The sequence below is a fragment of the Balaenoptera borealis genome, assembly GCF_965194805.1.
Source record: "Balaenoptera borealis genome assembly, chromosome: 1".
Taxonomy (NCBI): domain Eukaryota; kingdom Metazoa; phylum Chordata; class Mammalia; order Artiodactyla; family Balaenopteridae; genus Balaenoptera; species Balaenoptera borealis.
Window position 1 is genome coordinate 161,183,294 of NC_138860.1, and position 20,921 is coordinate 161,204,214.

The window sequence follows — 20,921 nt, forward strand, 5'->3', positions numbered from 1 at the left end:
CCCCTTCTTCAGGTTTTGTTTTCTAGGAACCCTTGCTTAGACAGATCACAGTTTCTGAACAGGTGGGCACATGACCCAAACTAAGCTAAGCAAGGCCTTCCTAAAGGTGTGAAATATAGGAGAGACAGGACTTTTCTTCTGTAGGTCTTGAGCCATAAAGATCTGTGGGTGGCTATCATTTCTGCTTTATGGACAGAGCCTGCCTGAGCATGAAGGCATCACAGAGGAAGGCAGAGCTCAGAGAAAGAGAAGGACACAGTGCCCAGACATCCTTTGGGCTCTGAGATCCAACTCTCTCCAATGTGTGTAACTGTTTTTGTCATTTCTTTAGTTCCCTAAAGACCAGTTTTCCCAATCCAAATCAAAGAAAATGTGGTTATCCCTAGATCCCAGGTCACCTACATTAAAGAGATCAGTCAGGTGACTAGATTTTTGGGCTCAATTTCAAATTCCTGGGAGAGAGAGCTGTTCCTTGGACTAACTTTAGCCAGAAGTTTGCCCCTGAACCAATCAACATCATTATGAAGTACAGGATCATGTATACACATGGCTGTAGCTACTGTAAGCCTGTGAATGAAGGTGTGGTAGCGCGTAGGGATAGAAAAGTGGGAGCAGAGAGTTGGGCAGACCAACCAATGGCTGCCCACTCTCTGAGAATAAATAAGGGGGGAAAGAGAAGGGGTCTGAGGACAGAACACTATCTAACCCAATGCTATCCTACACTTTATCTAAACCAACACTATCCAATAGAACTTCCTACAATAATGGAGATGTTTTATATCTGTGCTGTTAAATATAGTAATCATCAGCCACATGTGGTTATTTAGCACTTGAAGACAGCTAATACAACTGAGCAACTGAATTTTTTTCCTCATTTTACCCAGCAGTCCCACTACTGGGCATATACCCTGAGAAAACCATAATTCAAAAAGAGTCATGTACCATAATATTCATTGCAGCTCTATTTACAATAGCCAGTACATGGAAGCAACCTAAGTGTCCATCATCGGATGAATGGATAAAGAAGATGTGGCACATATATACAATGGAATATTACTCAGCCATAAAAAGAAATGAAATGGAGGTATTTGTAGTGAGGTGGATGGAGTTAGAGTCTGACATACAGAGTGAAGTAAGTCAGAAAGAGAAAAACAAATACAGTATGCTAACACATATATATGGAATCTAAGGGAAAAAAAAGAAAAAAAAAAGGTTATGAAGAACCTAGTGGCAAGACGGGAATAAAGACACAGACCTACTAGAGAATGGACTTGAGGATATGGGGAGGGGGAGGGGTAAGATGTGACAGGGTGAGAGAGTGGCATGGACATATATACACTACCAAATGTAAAATAGCTAGCTAGTGGGAAGCAGCCGCATAGCACAGGGAGATCAGCTCGGTTCTTTGTGACCGCCTGGAGGGGTGGGATGGAGAGGGTGGGAGGGGGGGAGATGCAGGAGGGAGGAGATGTGGGAACGTATGTATATGTATGACTGATTCACTTTGTTATGAAGCAGAAACTGGCGCACCATTGTAAAGCAATTATACTCCAATAAAGATGTTTAAAAAAAAATAAATTGAATAACTGTACGTAGTTAATGACTACATATCAGACAGTACAGACCACACTGTTGATCTGCTTGGGAAGACAGCATGGAATATTGGCTATTGCGTCTGCTTTGGAGTCAGCCCGACCTAGGTTCAAGTCTCAACTCTGCTTCTTATAAATTGAACAGATTACTTGACCCCTTTGAGCTGTAGAGTTAAAAGATGTAAAGAACAGTAAACAACATAGGATACCAAAAAGAGAGAAAGGGGCAAAAGATTCTGCAAAGGGACAAAAAGTCAGTTGGATTTAGCAATTAGGATACTGAGTGAATTAAGACAGAGAAGTGTTCAGTGTGTTGGGGTAAGAGCCAGACCAGCAATTTACCTGTCTTTTGGACATCTGTTAAGTATCTTTCCTCTGGAGGGGGATCCCAGGCACGGAGAGACAGGGAACACAAAAATTTTCTCTTAATCCTGATGGCCACATGGGGAGCTAAAAACCCAAAGGCATGTCCTGAAGGTAGGGCTCCAAGGTCAAGCCAGAAAAACAGAGTCATAAACAGTCAGCCATGGGGTCTGGAGCCAAAGATGGGGTTGCCTAGACCAGGAAGCTAGAAGAAAAGAACACCTCATAAAATACCCTCATTACATAGCACTTACTGTGTGACTAGATTGTGAGCCCTTCAGGGTTCAGGGCCATGTTCTTCTTGGTATCCCCATCATCTAGTAAGTTCCAGACACCATAGTAGGTGTTAAATTAACATCTGTAGAATGAATGAATGCAAGTAAGCCAGTCCACTCCCTGGTGCATGGTAGACACTCTAAAAATGTTAAGTTATCAAAAGGAGAAAACTCTGCAGTGAGAAGGTGCCAGGGTATCCTTCTTGGCTTGGAAACCCTGTTTGCAAGGTCCCCAGCATATTGCCTGGCACAGAGGGATTGCTCAATGAGTGGTCACAAGGGTAATGATTATTAGTGGGGGAGAAAGCTTTTGCATAATGATTGGGGAAAGCCTTGATAATAATAAGAGCTAACCTATGTTGATCTCATTTAATCCTTAGCCCACTCAACGAGATAGATTTTATTAGACTGATTTTACAGATGAGGAAACTTAAAGAAGAGATGTAATTTATCCAAAGTTAACCAGTTCAGAAACCTCAGGGCTGGAGTTGAACCTGAGCTTCCATGATTCCAGAGTCTAGGCTCCAGCAGCAAAGATTTGGGAGGCAAGAGGATTGCCAAAAGAGGAGTTTAAGGAAGGCAGTTCTGGGGTCGAAATTCACTTCTGATTTCTATACATTTACACAAATCATGATGCCTTCTTCTCCCTTGAATGCCCACTTTTTGCCTTCTTGACACCCCTTCTACTGAGTTCATCTCTAGGCCACCCTTCTGTTTCCTGTCCCATTCAACCATATATACTCTCCTTCGACTTAAGAAATAGGAGTTGAAATGGGGTCAAGGGAAGCTTTTTATTTGTTGGTTTGTTTTAGTTTTAAGAAGGAAAACTCTAGAGCAATTTTGTAAACTAGGTATTCCAGTAGACAGGCAGAAATTGACAATGCAAAAGAGAGAAAAGATCTGCAGAGGTAAGTTTTTGGGGTCCTTGGCACAGATTGGGTAGAGCTTGACCTCTGATAGGAGCTGGGACCCTGAGACTTTTCTTCAGAGCAAAGGAAGACAGAGAATATGGATACAGAAGCAGGAAAGTTCATAAAGGTTAAGAAGCTTAAAATCAAAAGTTAAATTTTGCAGCAATTGATGATGGCATGGTCTAGGACAGTGTTTTTCAAATTGCAGGTCCTAGCTTATTAGTAGACCATGAAATCACTTAGAAGTTTGCAACCAGCTTTATTTTAAAAAATGGAATAGAATTGAAAATTTGAACTAATTACACATAGCAAGGGTAAATACTGTGAAAACTACTGTGAAACTTCTGTTTCAGTTATATATCCAGCTACATGTATACTGCAAAGTTTATTTCTTATTGAGGGTACAGTAAAACATATTTTAAAGCCACTGTTCCAGGATGAGACCATGAGGAGAGTGGCTGATTCCTAGAACTTTCTTTCTCTTCTATGATGTTTGTAAATGGGTCTTGCTTTGTGACCAATAGTAGGCACCCTAAGGGACATGAGCCTGATGAAGTATGCCAGAGCTTCCTAAGCAGTGGCTACAGCATGTTCATTCCATATGTGCCTAAACATTAGTCTCCTAGTCTTTGGGCTACTCTTTCCTCCTGAGAAGAAAATCCTGAGATTCACTATGATTGGACAGGCTGAGTTCATACCACCACCCTGAACCAATCATTCTGGCCAGTGAGATTGACCAGCTCACCCCTCCTCTTCCCTGATGGAGTCAGCTTCCTGGAAACACATGGATCCTAGAAAGGAAATCAGGGGCTGTTGCAAAGGGGGAAATGGAGAAATGAGGTAATCAACTAATGTCCAATACACGTGGCCTTTGAGGTGCCAAAATTAGTTGTAAGTTTCAATAACATTTGTGCTGGTCATTTGCCTATTTGCTCTGAGCTCTAATCTAGCCTTTCCATGCTCTGCTTTGTACTGAAGAGTGCCAGGCCCTGAAAGGCCCTGAAAAGTACACTTCCCAGACTCCCCTTGCTAGCTGGCTTCCTGTCAAATTCAGCCAATGGGAAGTACAGGTGGGAAATTGTTTGGCTGGAGATGGGATGGCTGGAGGAGAGGCAAAGCCATTTTCTCTCTGCATCCGCTAGAGACTCTGGCAGCAGCTGGTGGTTATGGGCTCAGAGACCTTCAGTGTTTCCAAAAGTGTCAGTGGTACTGGAGGGATAGCTCTAGGCTCCAGTTACCTCTGGCAGTTCTGCCAGCAGCATCATTTCAAAAGCAATAGTCCAGTAGCATCAGCAGCAAGTGCCCTTCTGGATCTAGTAAACACCCTTCCATTTGATCCTCCAGGTCTAGGGGTGGTAGAAGCTTCCTGCAACTACTAATCTCTAGTCTTCCTCACCTTACCCTTTTGCTTCCTCAAGCCAACCAGTTCTCTGAAATAAATTACCTCTGTTTGAAATTCCAAGCACGTTTTCTGTTTTCTTGTCTTCACCCTGACTGACATGGTACTGCCCTGGCCATTAGCTGACTGCCATGATTAATTTCCCAGGTGTGCTGTTTGCAGGTGTTGAGCTGGGTGATGCCACAGAGCAGAACATTAAGCTCTCTGCTGGAGCATTGGGACAGGAGCAAGGGAGACCCTGGAGAAAGCACAGAGAAAGCCTCCTACTCCTTTTGCTTCCTCATCTTTCCCTAACTATTAGAACTGTGTGATGGAGAACTTAACTGCCTGCCTCCCAAGATAACTTGACTCCACGTTGTGACTGAAAGGGATGGGCTGTGGAATGATGGGGTGGGAATACAGCAAGGAGCACAGTTGGCAAGGGGGCCCAAAATGGACAAGCCGGGATAGGGTGCCCTTGCTGCAGAGTAGAGTTTAGGGAGGGAGGAGGGGCAGGGACTATGACCTCTGCATCCTCTTTTTCAGAGGAGCTGATGGAGGGATAGACCTGTGGTTCTCAACGTTTCCTGTCTTACCTCCCCCCAAGTGCTCTGCAGTCAAAACAAGAAAACTGACTCTTTTAACGACTGATACCTGGCTGATACCAGAGGAACTGTTACTGAATCCTTATGTCTAACCTGGCTCACTTCTGTGAGCTCCTGTTGCTACCCAGGCCACTGGGGGGTAGTCAAGTCTCTTGAGGGCCTGGAGAGGTAAGACTGTGGATAACTCCTGGAGGCCTCAAAGGGGCAGCCATGCCAAAAACACCACTTCTCTCAGAGGCCCCTTGCCACGGCCAGTAGCGTCTTGCACGATGGTATTAAGTCAGTCCCACCTAAGTATGATCCATGATTGGAAACCTAGATCCAGTCAGCCATTAACTTGCTCTGTGATCTTGGGCAGATCACTTAATCAAGCTCAATCTCAACATTTCCATCTGTTTGAAAAAGAGCAGAGGGATAATTTTTCTAAATTCTTTTAAAATAAATCGTTTTAAGGGGATGGATGGGATGGGAAAAATGGTAGGTGTTACCATCTACCCCTCCTTCTTGCCCATCCTCCCTGGGTTTCTGTGAGTATCAAATAAGACAGCAAGCATGACTATGTCCTGAAAAGTACAAAGCCTCATACAAAAGCAAGAAAGTGTTATTATCAACATAGTTGTTAGCTTAGAGGGATGAAGGCAGGGCACAGGCTGAGAGCCAAACAGCTGGAAGGCAAGAAATCTTAACACCAAAAAAGGAAACTTTCTTTGTTCAAATTCTTCCTGGAGTGGCACTTTCTTTGGAGCAGACCTGGCACTGGAATCCTCTGAAATGCTGACATGGGTCCAGGAAAGTGTTCAGGGGGCAGGTAGGGCATTCAACAGCCAAAAGATGCTGGAGAAACACCAGGCCTGGTTTCTCAGTTCCTCTGTGATCCAACAAAGAATGCAATGGAAGAGGGAGGTTGAGGTTCAAAGCCGGTGTGTGCTGGATCCTCCTCCAGGCTCGTTAACCAGCCACCAAGCTATCTGGGGACCCAGGATGTCATGGGCATGCTGTAACTAATACTGAACTCAGTTGCCCACAGTCTAAAAACCATCCTATGTCGTGTTCAAAGAGAACATTGATCTGGGGAGGACCTTAGAGATGGTCTAGTCCAACCGAGGCCCAGTGAGGAGCAAAGACTTGCCAAGGTAACAAGTAGTCGGGCTCATCGGGCTGCAAGGAACAGAAACCAACTCCTCCAACTCACATGTAAAGGAGTTTCTCGTAAGGACTGACACTGACACACCAGCAGGAATGAGGCAGCTCTAGGACTCGCTGCTCTGTTCATGCTCCCTCTGCCCACACCCTCCCCGTCTCTGCACTGCACTGCTCCTCCCTCCTCCTCCCTCCTCCTCCCTCCCTCCCTCCTGCCAGGCTGCTGCTCACTCCTGGTCCCTGCTCCTTCTTATCTCCGCTTGCTGGCATGTGGCTTCATTGGCTCAGGCGCGCTTGTCCCTGACCTCCCTACCTCACCTCCCTCTGCCGCCTGACCATTTCTTTCTGTTCCTTGGTTCAAGAGAGCCTCTAATTGCCCTGTCTCGGATTGTTGTGCTGGGCCATTAGTTAAAGGTCACCAGCTAATATATGAGACGGCAACCCTTGGCTCTGTGCTGGCCCCCATCTGCTACGTCTAGAAGCTGGAGGGGCCAAGTAGTCTAAAGCACGGCCCCAACTGTGTTTGTGGTCTGGGGAGCTTTTCTTCAAAGTGGATGTGAGTCTGGCAGGCACGGTGCCATCCCTGGGACCACGTGACTGGAGCCCAAAGCTCCAGATTTCCTGCCCAGAACTTTCCCCAGAGGATTTGTCATTTCTTTCCTTGAGTTGTGTAGCAGACAAGCCTGTTAAATGTCATCCGTGAAGGTCTTCTTCCTCCTCCTTCCTCTCCTTCTCCTCCCTGCCCCAAGGAACTTATGATATAGTGAAGACAGAGGCAGGAAAATAACTACATTACATCTCTAAGTGTATGAGTGCTTTAGAAGTATAAACAAAGTCCTAATAGCTACCACTTACCGAGTACCCTGTACCAATCACTGCTGATCACTTTACATACATTTTTCTCATTTAATCTTTACAGCTCCCCTGTGGAGTCGGCACCACGTGTGACACATGTGAAAACAGGCTCAGAGAGCAGTTCACAGATAATAAACAGCACAGCAGGGCTCTGATGCCAAAGCCTGCTCTGGCAAGCACTGTGCTGTGCAGCCTTCACCATGCTGCTGGAGCACAGAGGACCACCTTGGCCTAGGGAGGAGGCAGGGAGGCCTGGGGAGAGCAGCAGCCATCCAGGAGGAGGTGATAGCTGAGCTGAGCTGAGCCTTGGAGCAGGATAGGGGTGGGTGGAGGGTCACTGGAAACAGAAGGAGCCACATGTGTGAACAGTACCGGTGTGAGCAGGGTGCAGGGCCAGGAGCTGTTGCATGCCCCTGAGAGTGAGTGCCTCCCTAAATTTGTGCCCTAGGTGCCTCTCTTGCCCCACCCTCATCCAAGCCCTGACAGGGAGGGTAGAGTTGAGGCAGGAAGAGTTTTGAGGAGAAGGAACCAGGAGAGGAAGGCAAATTCAACACAGCCTAAGAGATGCAAGTACTATTGTCTGGTTCCCAGCACCTGCAATGGACTCTCAGGGCACACGAGTAGAGTCCAAAGTGGAAAATCCAAGAGGAATGAGAATCTTTAAAATAACCACATGAACAATCCTCTCTGCCCAGATTCCCCACACAGCTTTCTTCTGCTGACCGTCCGCTCTTGTCTTGGATGGCACGTCCTCCGGGACGCATCCCTAGGTCTCCCAGGCTTGCCTTAGGGCACTTGGATTCCTATTTTGGAATTGTCCTTTGCCTGCCAGGCTGTGGAGTCCCTGAGGACAGGGGTTGGATCTTCTGACCCTTCCATCTCCAGCAGAGCATGTGGCTCATAGTAGCTGCTCAGTAAAAGAAAGTCAGATGAAAGAATAACAGACAGCCTCCAAGGAGCATCTGTCAAGTTTTTCAGGCCACGTGGATTTTTTCTCTTTGTCTCTGGGGTCCTACCAACCTCAACACTTGGAATCCTACACATGTTCTTCTACCAGGAGAAACCTTAAAAAGCATCTAGCTATCTCCTTCCTCCTACCTTTTCCAGACGGGTTGATTGTTGTCCCATTTTCATGTATTTGCCAACAATTTCTTTCTTTTTTAAAAAATTTATTTATTTTAATTTATTTTTGGCTGAGTTGGGTCTTTGTTGCTGCACGCGGGGTTTCTCTGTTTGCAGCGAGCGGGGGCTACTCTTCGTTGCGGTGTGCGGGCTTCTCATTGCGGTGGCTTCTCTTGTTGCAGAGCACAGGCTCTAGGCGTGCGGGCTCAGTAGTTGTGGCATGCGGGCTCTAGAGCACAGGCTCAGTAGTTGTGGCTCACGGGCTTAGTTGCTCCGCGGCCTGTGGGATCTTCCCAGACCAGGGCTTGAACGGATTCCTAACCACTGCGCCACCAGGGAAGTCCCAACAATTTCAATCTTATGTCTCCAGCCACAATTTCTCCTCTGAACTCCAGACCTAATCAGCTCCTTCTGCAGCCCCTCATCCGGATGCCCCACCGTACCTGAATCTGAACACGTCCAGCATCTCCCCCACCTGGTCCTCCTCTGGGCTCCCCTGATCTGGTGAAGAACATCACCCATGCTTCCTGCTATGGGGATTAACTGAGTTACTATGTATAAAGTCCTTAGAACAGGTCCTAGGACATAAATTTTCCATAAGTGTTAATTATAATAACAATAATAGTAATAGTTACAGGATACTAAATACAGCTCCGTATGCTATATAGTAGGACCTTGTTGTTAATCCATTCTATATATAAAAGTGAAAGGGTTTTCAGTAGGAGAGGGAATGTGGTCAGATTTGCTTTATAAGGATTTCTTTTATGTGAAAGTTTGGAGGTGGTGAGACCTAGTCACTGCCAGCAGCTGGATTCAGGAGTGAGGAAGGCCATCTGGAGGGAGGGGAGCGGCCACAGGGATGGAGAGCAGACAGTGAACCTGGGGAGTATTTAAGAGGTAGATTGGGCAGGCCCTGATAATTAACTGGATGGAAGTGAGGATAATGGAAGAGTTAAGAGTGACTCCCAGGTTTCTGGGTTAGGCAGCTGGTACCTTGACCCCAGGTGGGGAGCATCTGGGAGGAACGAGGCAGGCTGGGTTGGCAGAGCAGGTTGTCCCTAGACCAAGTCAACAGAAACATGGAAAAGTTCTCAAAATCTTTGTGCCCTAACTCCTCTGAACCCAAACTCTACCTTGGTCCTGTGTACTTGTCCAGCCTCATCTCCAGCTACCCCAGACTCAGGGCACATAAACCACTGCTCCTCCCCAAAGCTTCACTCTTCCTTCTTGCAGTGGGCTTGTAAGTTCTACCCCACTCCTTCCCCCTCCCTCAAACTCCACAGCTTCAAGGACATCTCTGGGATCCCTGCCCTCTGCCCCAACCCCTACCAGGATTAACATGTTCTCTGCTGTTTCCGGGATTCACTGAATCAGAAATATTTCTCTGCCTGTCTCTCCTAATGGCTGTTTTTCTCAATTCTGAATTGCCAGCACCTGGGATGAGGCCTGATCAAGGTTAACTTCAAAAAACTGTTTTATTGAATTCGCCAAGAACCTGGCTTTCTTGCATTAAAAGTGGGGCGAGGAGTCGGACCTTGAATCCCTACGCCACCACTTAGAGACTGGGCAAGTTACTTCTGTCAAATCCTGTTTCCTCATCTGTCAAATGATAATACAGTGGACGCACCTAGAAGAGTTGTTTTAAGGGTCAAAGGAAATATTCTATTTTATGTGTTTAGCACAATGCCTGGAACATTGTTAACTTCCTCAAAAATTTAACTCTTATTTATATTAAGAAAAATATTCCCGCCTTAACTCTGGGAAGCTGCATGAACTGAACCGAGGATTGCAGTTCCCAGTATGGCCACAGGAGCGAAGTGGTGAGCAGCCTCGGCGCGGACTCTGGCTCCGTTTTGCTAAAGCACCTGCTGTGGACCCAGATGGCCCGGCTGGGATTTCCGGGGCTTCCCGGCCCCTGAACAGGTGGGCGCTGGCCAGGGTGTCGTGGGAGGAGCCTCTGCGATGTACTCGGCCTTGACTGTCACAGCCACGGCCGTCCCTTCCGCTCATGCCCTTCGCGGCTTGGGGGAGGGGCTGGCGGGCCAGAGGAAGCAAAAGTAGAGGGCAACTGGGATGTATCCCTTCCAGTTTGTCATTCAAGTCTTTCAAACTTGAGTATGATCACTTCTCTGTAGAAGTTTTTATAGTTTTGTAGTTTTTATAGTCAAATTTATGATTTCCCTTTGGCGTCCAGGTTTCATCATGCTTAGAAAGTCTTTTCCATCCCCCAGATTGTGAAAACATTCCTCAATGTTTTCTTCTTGTACATTACGGTGTTATAATTTAAATATGAGCTCCACCTGGAATTTATTCCCGTGTAGGGTAAGGACACAGCTTTCTCTTATTTTCCCAAATAACTTGCCCGATATTTCACCCATTTGTTGAAAGTCCTATATTTCCCCTCATTTACCTGAAGTGCTATCTTTATCCTACACGGAATTCCCTTGCGTGGTTGTCCATTTCTGTACTCCATTTTGTTTCACTGATTCCTCTAGGTCTGCCTCAATACCATACTGCTTTAAATACATTGGCTTTATAATACGTTTTAATATCAGGTAAGGTGCAGGAATTCCCTGGTGGTCCAGTGGTTAGGACTCAGCACTTTCACTGCCAGGCCTGGGTTCAAACCCTGTTTGGGGAAGTAAGATCCCACAAGCCATGAGATGCAGCCAAAAAAAAAAAAAAAATATATATATATATATATATATATATATATATATATGTGTGTGTGTGTGTGTGTGTGTGTGAGTGTGTGTGTGTGTGTGTGTGTGTAAAAGAATCAACCTCTACCCCTACCCATAACCCCCTGACCAATCCTTCTGGAAGCTGTTATGGAGCTTTGGAACCCCTGAAATTATATGTGAAGTGTCGTCTGCACATTTCTCCAGAGGGAAGGTCCAAATTTTCATCAGATGTGCAAGCGGAACCTGATTCCCAAGGCAGTCACTGGTTTACATGTCTCTGTGATGGGGTGCATGGGAGGAGCACAGAGAAATCTTGATTCCTCCCTTCTCTTCCAAATCTTCACAGGCTCTGCTCTCCTCATCCTTCACCTCCACCATCATTCCAGCTACTTCCCTGCCCTCCATCTTGTCCCCCCTCCCCAAATCTAATCCTCCTTGCTGCTCCAGAGCAACCGTTCTACATCACAGGCCTTAGCTGTAGGCCTGATGTAGTTTAGATGTTAACAAAAGTTTAGTTAATAAGTGAATAAAATCCCAGCTCCACCACTGGTCAACTGTTGGGACCCAGCTTCAGGCTCACCACATTGTTGGGTCGCAGTTTACCCTTCTCACAGACCAGGTGAGGAGGGATGAGATAGGGTGAGGGGTATGTAGAAGGTATAGCTAGTTATCCCCAGGAGGGTCGCTTTTATTAAATAATCTCAATTATTTTCCTTTTTCCCGACACCTTTCCACTCCCCATTCACATTTTAATCTATGCCCTCAGCAGGGAGACTACTTGTTTTGCCTGCCTTCAGCAAACAATTAGGAAGGCAAATAGTAATAATATTGTGCGCTCTGTAAATGAGTGAATTAAGAACACTGGAGCCCCAAAGTGGAATTGACCAGCTGAGCAAGGTTAAGCACAGAAAGATGGGGGCAGGCATAACTCTAGGAGAGACTTTATACGGCATCCTCCTCAAGTCCCAGTGCTCAGGGAGCTCACTTGGAAGCTCCATTTAGGCAGATGCTAGATCCTAGAGCAGGGCTTCTCAGCCTTGGCATTAGCGACATTTGGGGGTGTCCTGTGCATTGAGGGATGTCTAGCAGCACCGTTCATCTCTTCTCACTAGATGCCAGTAGCAACCCCCAGTTGTGAAAACCTAAGATGTCTCCAGACACTCTCAAATGTTGGGCCCGGGTGGGGGGCGGTGAATCACCCCAAGTTGAAAACCACTGTTCTAGGAGAAGAGGGGCGGTGAGGGGAGGGAGGTTAACATGGGTCTTAGGGCAAGACACTCTCTACTCCCCTACCCTCTGTCTGAAAGGGACACCGTAAAGTCTTTTTCTTCATAGCAGGCACTTGGGCAAGTCTTTTCTCCTCTCTGGGCTTCAGGTTTTCCATCTGTAAACTGGATTTGATGTTTGTAGGTCATTTCCCCCTTCTCTCACCATCCTGGACATTCCTGGATCTGGTCCAGGGTGTGACAGGGGTACCGAGGTGCCAGTGAGGTCCTGGGGGGTCTCCCAGAGCGAAGAAAGATGAGAAAGAACAGATAGATGTAGAGGTGGAGGGGGGGCAAGCATGAGCAGGAGCGTTCTGGAGACCTGGAGAGGCTTCGGGCATCCTCTCCACCCCGCCCCTTCGAGGCCTTATTAGCGTAGGTCGCCCCCAACCCGGCAAACCCAGACTCTCCAGATTCCCTTAGGCCCCGCCCACCACCACAAGCCCTGCCCCACCTGCCCCGCCCCTTCCAATGGCCCCTCCCCCGACCGAGACCCCGCCCCCAGCAGGCCCCGCCTCCCTCTTTGCCTCCCGCCAGCCGGGGCTTGGGCTTTGCACCCGGCGGTGGCTGAGAACCGTGGCGGCTGCGGAGCAGGCAGCGCAGGCGGGCGGAGCAGAGCTGCCCGGCCCGGTTGCGGGCGATGCCCCCGTGAGCCTCTCTCGCTGCCCCTCCCCGCCCCGCGCCCCTGCCCTTCGGAGGCCGCAGCGCGCCTGGGACCGGGCCGCGCCTTCCGCCGGGTCCGCGGGGCGGGGTCCCGGAGCACCTGCCCCGCCTTGCGGAGTCGCCTCGGCCAGCGGAGACCCCTCCCTGTCTGGACCCCGGCCCCACCTCCGGGTAAGTCAGTAGGCCTTGGTCGCCTGGGAGTGGACGTGAGGAGGGGGTTGCGGAGGTCTGGGGGACCACGGGGCGGGGGAGGGGTCTCTGGTCGTGAGGCGCCACGTAGGGATCTTAAGTGTGCAGGGTCTGGGCGGGGGTTGCGGGGGCCCGGGGGCGGAGCACAGTGTGTGTGATGACTCTGGGGGGCTAAGGTATGAGAAGGGAACATGAGGTGTTTGGGGAAGCCCGGAAAATGGAGTAGAAGGCCCCAGAGTCTTGAGTTCTTTGCTGATGCTCAGAGCACCTGGGGCCCTGGTCTTCAACAGCATTGTCTCCCATGGCATTTTTGGAAAGTGCTTAAAATCGCTCCTGGAAAGGGAGCTGGAAGGCAGCCTCCCTTTCTCTCTCCTGCCTGTGCCCTGGTTGAGAAGCTGGCCACTCTTTCCTCCCAGTGAGACACCATGGTGGTGCCCAGAGGACCCCTACCCCCCACCCTATGAAAGAAAAGGGGTGATGCTCACTCCAGCCCTAGGGTGGGGAGAGGGGGCTTCTGGGAAGCTGGGAAAGGTAGTTGGTCAATCAACGGTGGGAAATCCAGGGTTCAGGGAGGTTTGGCAAGACCCTTGGTGGGCAACTTGGGCACCCTTTCATGCAAGGGGAGGGTGTTTTCACCTGCTGGCCCCCAGGCTGCCTGGACCCATGTCCACGTCACCTTTTCTGGATAACCCATCCCTGAGGAGTGGGTTTCTTCCCAGTACCCTGGGCCTGGAAACCCAGGGAAGGCTCATAGCTCTTGTGGTCCTGGATGGGGTGGGCAATGCCATACCAAGGCCAGAGAACAGGGGCGCTGGCTGCACTGCCACCTGGGGGCTGTTTGGATGTGGCCCTTCGTGGGTGGGGAGCCTGGGTGAGTATAATAGCTGTGTCTAGCCCCAGCCCCAGGGGTGTTGTCTGGATGTAGAGAAGAAGGCTGCTGCCTCTTTGGTACTGTCTTCTGCCTGTGATGACTTCTTCTGTCTGGGCTCCTTGAGTTTGGGGCCTGAAGTGGTGAGGAGAGGGCCTTTTTGGGCTAGGCCTGGTCACCAAGGGGTTAACTAGCCAGCCCCACAGTTCCTGCCAGCCACCAATTAGTCTGTAATCAGGCAGCTGCCAACTGTCCCTGGGGGCATGTGGGCAGCCTAATGGGGCATTCTCTGGTGGAGGTGAGGGGGTGGGGGAAGGGGTCTGTGAAACCTGTGCTCAGTCCAAGCTTCGTGCCCTTCAGAGCTTGTTTAGGGCCCACAGACCCCTTCCCCGCCCTCTGTGCCAGCTGCTTGGCTTAGGGACCTGCAGCCATGGGGTTTGATACCTACCCAACCTTCTGCAGGTATGAAGCCCAGAGTCAGGCAAACTTGGCTTCAAACCCAGGCTCTGCCACTTTCTGGCTATGCACTATTGAGGAAATCACTTCCCCTTTCTGAGCCTCCTTCGTAGAACAGACCCACCTTCTAGGTCAGCTGAGAGGAGTAAATGAAATGGTGGATTTGAGCTGCCTAGCACAGAGGCTGGCACTCAGGAGAGCTCAGTAGGTAACTGCTGAACTCCCGAGCAACCCCTGTGCCAAGGACCTGACGGATGGGCAGGCAGGAGCCAGGGGTTGAGGACCCAGCAGGGACCAAGGTCCCATCCCTCGGGGCATACGGTCTCAGCGGGCCCGGCCTGAACTCTTCTCTCTCCCTCCCTCCTTGCTCACAGACACATCTGGTCTCTGGACATAATTGGATTTTACTCTGCTGAGCCCAGGGCTGAGCTGCTACTTTCTGGGCTCACCCTGTTCCTAACCAGGTGATAAGCTCTTTGGGGTCTGTCAGGGGTCTGGGTGATGTCTGCAGCTGCAACAGCAGCTGGCCCTTTAAGGAGGGAAGAAAACAATTATCCAGCCTGGGCATTGCATCAGCTGGAGCCTGGAGGGTCCCTGGGGAGGAGGGGGCAGGCTGGTGGTTGATTTCATTAGTGCCATGTGACAACTCTCACCCAGGTTTGCCCCACTCCCAGGCTGCAGCCTTCTCCCCAGGGTGGCAGCCCAGCCCCATTGCCTCCCCTACCCCACCCCGGGAGCATCACCTTGGAGGACTCTGTGCACGCCCATGACACGTAGAGGGGGCTGTAGGGAAGTGTCTGTCACACTGGCCTTCTGCTGACTTGGGGTTGCAGGGTATGCCTCCTGTACTGGCATTTTGCTGACCATGGGGGTGTCTCCGCCACTAGTGTTTGTCTGACCTGGGAACTGTTTCTCACCCACTGGCATTTTGTTGACCCAGGGGAGGGATGACTTCTACGTTGGCCTCTCACTGACAGTGGAGCTGTTTCCTGCACTGGTGTTTTGCTGACCCAACAAAGGAGCTGTGCTGCCTGGGCTGTGTGTGAACGGAGGCCACGGGTTAGAAACAATTGCTCTCTGGTTGGAGGTGAGCTGCCTGGGAACAGTGAGTCACAGCGGCAGAGAGGACTCCAGGTTCTTGGGCACCAGAGAGACCTGGGTTCAAGTCCCTCATCCTCCACCTCCAGACTCGGTTACACTTTAGGTCTCAGACACCTCTGGAAAAATAGGAGTAATTTACACCCATACTGCCCCACCCCCATCTGGAAGGTGCTTGGCAGATTAAATGTCGTAACTGGATGTACAGCACCCAGCCCAGGACTGGCAGGTGGAGGGTGCAGGCTGTGTGATGATTCTCTTCCCTTTGCAAGTTTGGGCTCCTCGCACCTTGAGTTCAAGATGCCTGGACAAGAAAAGGAGGGTTGAGGAGGAGTGGAGAGAAGGGGAGAAAGAGTGCAAGGCCCTCCTGCCTCTGTTGCAGGACGATGTGCTCAGACACCTGATGCACTAAGCACTGTGTGTCCGGCAGCTCCTGCCTCCATGGAGCGGGCATTCTAGCTGGGAGATGGCCCAGAGCATGTGACATGTGTTGAAAGGAGAGATGCAGCGACGGTAGCGTGACAAGGAGTTGAGGAGGCAGAGAAGGAGGGAACCGGGTGTGCTAAGGCCTTGGTGACGGCGGCAACAGGCCTGGTATGGTGGCGAGGGCAGCAGGCGGGGAGAGAGGGAAGAGAGGGGGCAGGAGTCAGCACAGCCAGGCCAGACCCTCTGGTCTATCTAGCAGGATGCTTTAGACTTGGGAATTATCCTGAAGCCAATGGCAGCCTCTAAAGGATTTGAAGCAGAAGAAGCAGGGGCTGACTTCCAGAAAGCGTGGGCTGGGGTCTGTGGCCCTCAGGCAGATCCTTCTCAGCAGTGACCTTTTGCCCTCTCATCCCCCCTTCCCTGTGCCCAGGGAGCAGGTTGTTTATGTGACTCACCCAAGGAGGGAGGAGGCCAGGCCCAGTCCCTCCAGCTCCCTCTCTCTGGGTCTTGTTGATGAAGTTTATCTCTTGGGCCCAGGTTCTCCCGACCTCTCTGGGGAGCCAGAGGGCAAGAGGCAGGGCTTTGGCACCAGCCAGGCCTATATTCGCATCCCAGCTCTGCGGTTCTGAGGTGGGTAACCTCTGGCAAGGCACACCTGTCTCTGAACTTCAGTATCCTCGACTGTAAAAGGGGGTTGATGTTATCTGTCCATGGGAAGGATAAAATGAAATTCCAAATGGAAATCACAAAACCCTATTGCAATGTCAGTTGGCATTTTAACTCTCTTGCAGGGGGGTTGACACCAGCTTTGGGCCAGGCCCAGGCCTAGGGCTGACTGGGGGTGGAGGCAGGGCGAGATTCACCAGTCTGTGGTTGCACAGGGCAACCTGTGCTTAGAGGGACCCCACGCTTAGTTTAATGTTTGACTGTCACCATCTTGAAATTCTTAATAATTTTGAACAAGGGATACTGCTTTTTCATTTAGCCCTGGGCCCTGCGTATTATAGGGCCCCACAAATTGGGTTGGAATAGGAAGAGGCAAGGAGCGACACAGACCTGCAAATTAGTCCCCAAATGGAGGAGGTGTAAGATGGAGGGCATGACTAACTGTCCCAAGGTGGGTGGGATGTTAATAATAGTAACATTTATTTAGTGCTTACTGTGTGCTAGGTTCTCTGCTAAGCACTTGACATATTCATCTTCAAACAGCCCTATGAGGTAGGTACGATTATTATTTCCTATTATTCATCTGTATTATTGTATAGATGAAGAAAGTGAGATTCAGGTTCTTGGCCAAAGTCACACAGCCATCAAGTGGCATCAAACCCAGGTTGTCAGATGGGAGAGCACATGCCTGGACGAGGCATGTCCAGTCCTGGACATAGCTGGACTTCACTAGGATGAGGCACCTCCTAAGCTGGGTGGGTCTGAAGGATAACTTGGAGTTTGCCAAGGAGGAAAGAGGTGTGTGGGGAAGGGAGGACTGTCTCATCCGGGAAGTGCCTGTGCTCAGGAGTGATACTCGGCCAGGAGAGGTGGAGCCAAAGCCAGACGCTTCCCAGGGCTGAGAGAGGAAGCCTTTGGATTTCATGGTTCTGATATTCCAAGCTCAGAGCTTCCGGTCACTGTGTGCCCAGGCCCTGCTGCAACCATGATTCCTCAGAGCTGCCCTGTATTGCCCACTCTTCCCCCACTCCCAGGTAATCTCATTTACTTGACTTTAATGCTCTCTTCTGGGCTCAAGACCTGCAAATCTAACTACTTCTTGGACCACATTTAGATGTCTCATGATCAGTCTCAGGTCCAAACTCAGGTCCCAGCTCTGCCTGCTGGCACCTGCTCTGCCTCGTGTCCCTAGCTCATCTCTGCCACCACCATCCACCCACTTGCTCAAGCTGGAAAGCTGGAAGTTCTCCTGGACACCTCCCTCTCCTTCACCCCCACATTCCACAGCCAGTCCTCAGCAAGTCCTGTTGGTTCTCCTGAATATCTCTCCCCAGTCCGTCATCTCTCTCCTTGTCCACTGCCCCACTCCAGACCAGCATCAGCTCTCACCTGGACCACTGTGACAGCCTCCTAACTGGTCTCCTTATGTTTCTGTTTTTGCCCGGCTTCATTTCAGGTTTCATACTGTAGTCAGAGTGATCTTCTAAAGATAAATGTTTGATTGTGTCATTTCCTTGCTTAAGACCCTTCCAAGATTTCTTGGAATAAAAGCCAGACTGACGTAGTCTGCAAGGCCCTGTGGGATCTGGTCCTTGCCTACCTTTTTGGATCGTCTGTACCAATTACCCTCTCCCTGAGCTGCAGGACTTTCATACATGTTGTTCCCTTATCCTGGAATGCCCTTCCCCTGCTTATCTATCTCCTTCAGATAGATACCAGCTTGAACATCATTTCTGCAGAGAAGCCTAAACTGGAAACTAAACATCAGCCCCTTCCATAGGACCTTGTACTTCTTTACAACACTCATCACACTTGACTTGCTTTTCCTCATCTCTCTTTCTTGCTAGACTGTGAACTCTGTGGGGTCAGGAATCCAGTTTTGCCTGGCCCCAGCACAGAGTAGGTAAACAATGAATTGTTCTGTGAATGAAAGGAATAGATGAATCATTGCTGCAGCATCCTAACTAGCCTCCCTGCCTCCAGGCCTGCCTTTTCCAGTCCTTTCTCTGTATAGCCCCAGAGTTCTAAAACACAGAACTGACCCTGCTACTTAAAATACTTCAATAGCTCCCCATTGAGGGCAAGAAGGGCCTCAGCTTCTTAGCATGGGATTCAAAGCACGTTATGATCTGCACCCGAGAGCCCCTCCAGCCTCATCTCCCCTGCTTACCTACCCCCCTCCCCACACTTTGAACTCCTGTTCCTCTAACACATCAGGCTGTTGTTCTGTGCCTCTGTGCCTCTGCCCTTGTGGTTCCCTCTGCCTATAATGCCTCCCCACCCCTGCTTTGTCTCCCTGGAGAACATCCTTCATTCTTCAAAACCAGCTCAGCTGCCACCTTTGCTGGGAAGCCTCTGAGGAACCCTCCCGGCCCTCCCTGGGCAGAGTTAGCAGCCCCCCCCCCCCCACCTCCGCCACATCCACACAGAGTCTACATCTTTTCCTCCTTGTGTCCCACGAAACTGAACTCTTCCGGTGCAGGCACAGAGATTGTTCATCTTTGTGCCTCCAGCTCCCAGCTTCTCCCCTGTCCTTAATTAGGTCTTTGCTTGTATACAGAAACCCACTCAAGCCAGCCTCAGTAATAAAGAAGGGTTTATTACGAGAACACAAGGGGTTTGGGGGAACTGAGGAGTAGGAAAATCATTAGCCTCTGGATGGTGAGACCTGTAGGCCAGGAGAAATTGAAGCAGCTGCTCTCTGTACCTTGTTGGCTGCCTTCACCTTTCTGTCTCCACACACTGGGTTTTCTCAGCTTCTCCAGATAATGGACCACCTATAGTTCCTGTATTTCATCCCTCAGTTCCAGCTACATTCAGAGATAGAACCCAGGGCTTGGCAGATCCAAGTCCAAACTCCCAGGAGAGGATCTGATTGGCTCTGAGGGGGTCAAGTACCCACCCTGGTCCAATCAACTGCAGCCTGCAGGGAAGGAAAACAAAGTCAGACATGCAGACATGGCTCTTGTTTGTTTGTAATCTGGGCAAGTATTATACTTCAAAAGACATCTGCTATAATTCTTACAGTACCAGGTGGGCCTGGCCCCAGCCTTCCATCTGGACGGCAGCTGGTAAAAACAGACCTAGCATTGTGACTTCAAGAGGAGTCTTTTCCGGGGGCAGCAGTGCCCAGGGCAGGCTCCGAAGAGCCTGTCAAATGTCATTCAGAGGCCTGAGCAGAGAGTTAGGGAGATGAGACCCTGATTTTCTCACCTCTCTTTGGAGTGGGGAGAGAGGGATGAGGAGGGCGTGAGCAGTCAGGACAGTTCTCTCTGCCAAAATCATATTCATCTCCTAAGACTCAGCTCATTTCCTTTTCTCAGGGAAGAACCATGCATGGTAGTTCCTGCTGTGAGGCTCCTATTAGATGGTAGGTGTAAGGACAATTTGTAAATAGGAGAGAACTGAGCAATTTCTAAGGATTGTTATTACGGGAATGGAATGTGGCAACAGGGTGCCAACTTGCCACCGTGCCATCCAAGGTCCTACAGGAGGCAGGCAAGCCTAGAGCTTCCTTCCCAACGTGAGCTTGGTCCCTTCATTGAGACCTGAGATGACTTTCAGTGGCTCGTGCACATGCCACTGCATGGCATTGGCTCACATACTGAGAAAGTTGGTTCCCTTTCAACTCTATCAAGTCCAAGTTTGTCCCAGGAAGAAAGTGTCAGTGCCATGCTGGTGTGTCTTTAACAACTTTCCAACACTTGCTGTCCTTTTTTTTTTTTTAATTTTAAAATTTTATTTATTTATTTATTTATTTACTCTATTTTTGGCTGTGTTGGGTCTTTGTTGCTGCGCACAGGCTTTCTCTAGTTGCGGCGAGCGGGGGCTTCTCTTTGTTGCGGTGCGTGGCCTTCTCATTGCAGTGGCTTCTCTTGTTGTGGAGCACAGGCTCTAGGCGCGCGAGCTTAAGTAGTTGCAGCCCGAGGGCTCAGTAGTTGTGGTCACGGGCTCTAGAGCACAGGCTTAGTAGTTGTGGCGCACGGGCTTAGTTGCTCTGCGGCATGTGGGATCTTCCTGGACCAGGGATTGAACCTGTGTCCCCTGCATTGGCAGGCGGATTCTTAACCACTGCCCCACCAGAGAAGTCCCTGCCCTTCCTTTTAAACAGAGATCTTGGGGAATTCCCTGGTGGTCCAGTGGTTAGGACTTGGCGTTTTCAATGCCGGGGCCTGGGTTTGATCCCTGGTCGGGGAGCTAAGATCACGCAAGCCGTGCGGTGTAGCCAAAAAGAAAAACACCCAAAAAACCACAGAGATCGTGACTGGCAGCTCTGTGTAGCTAAACTTTAATAATATAGCTTTGTTTTCACTGTACTTATTTTACTGTCATTTTCTATTTATTAAAATTGGTATTGGCTTTCCA

The 20,921-nt window shown here is 49.7% G+C and overlaps 1 protein-coding gene across 9 annotated transcripts in view; it reads left to right on the top strand.

The window, feature by feature from the left end:
* The first annotated feature begins 12,705 nt into the window (after window positions 1–12,705).
* RIMS3 (regulating synaptic membrane exocytosis 3) overlaps window positions 12,706–20,921 on the top strand; it is a 34,626-nt gene continuing 26,410 nt past the window's right edge. For 6 of the 9 annotated variants that reach the window (XM_082389104.1, XM_082389105.1, XM_082389103.1 and 3 more), the window contains exon 1: window positions 12,706–13,024. The gene's annotated coding sequence lies outside the window, so the exon portion shown is untranslated. Of the gene's footprint in view, window positions 13,025–14,740; window positions 14,831–15,173; window positions 15,454–20,921 lie in introns of those variants that run through there. The other 3 variants (XM_082389108.1, XM_082389110.1, XM_082389107.1) reach the window with 3 other exon arrangements.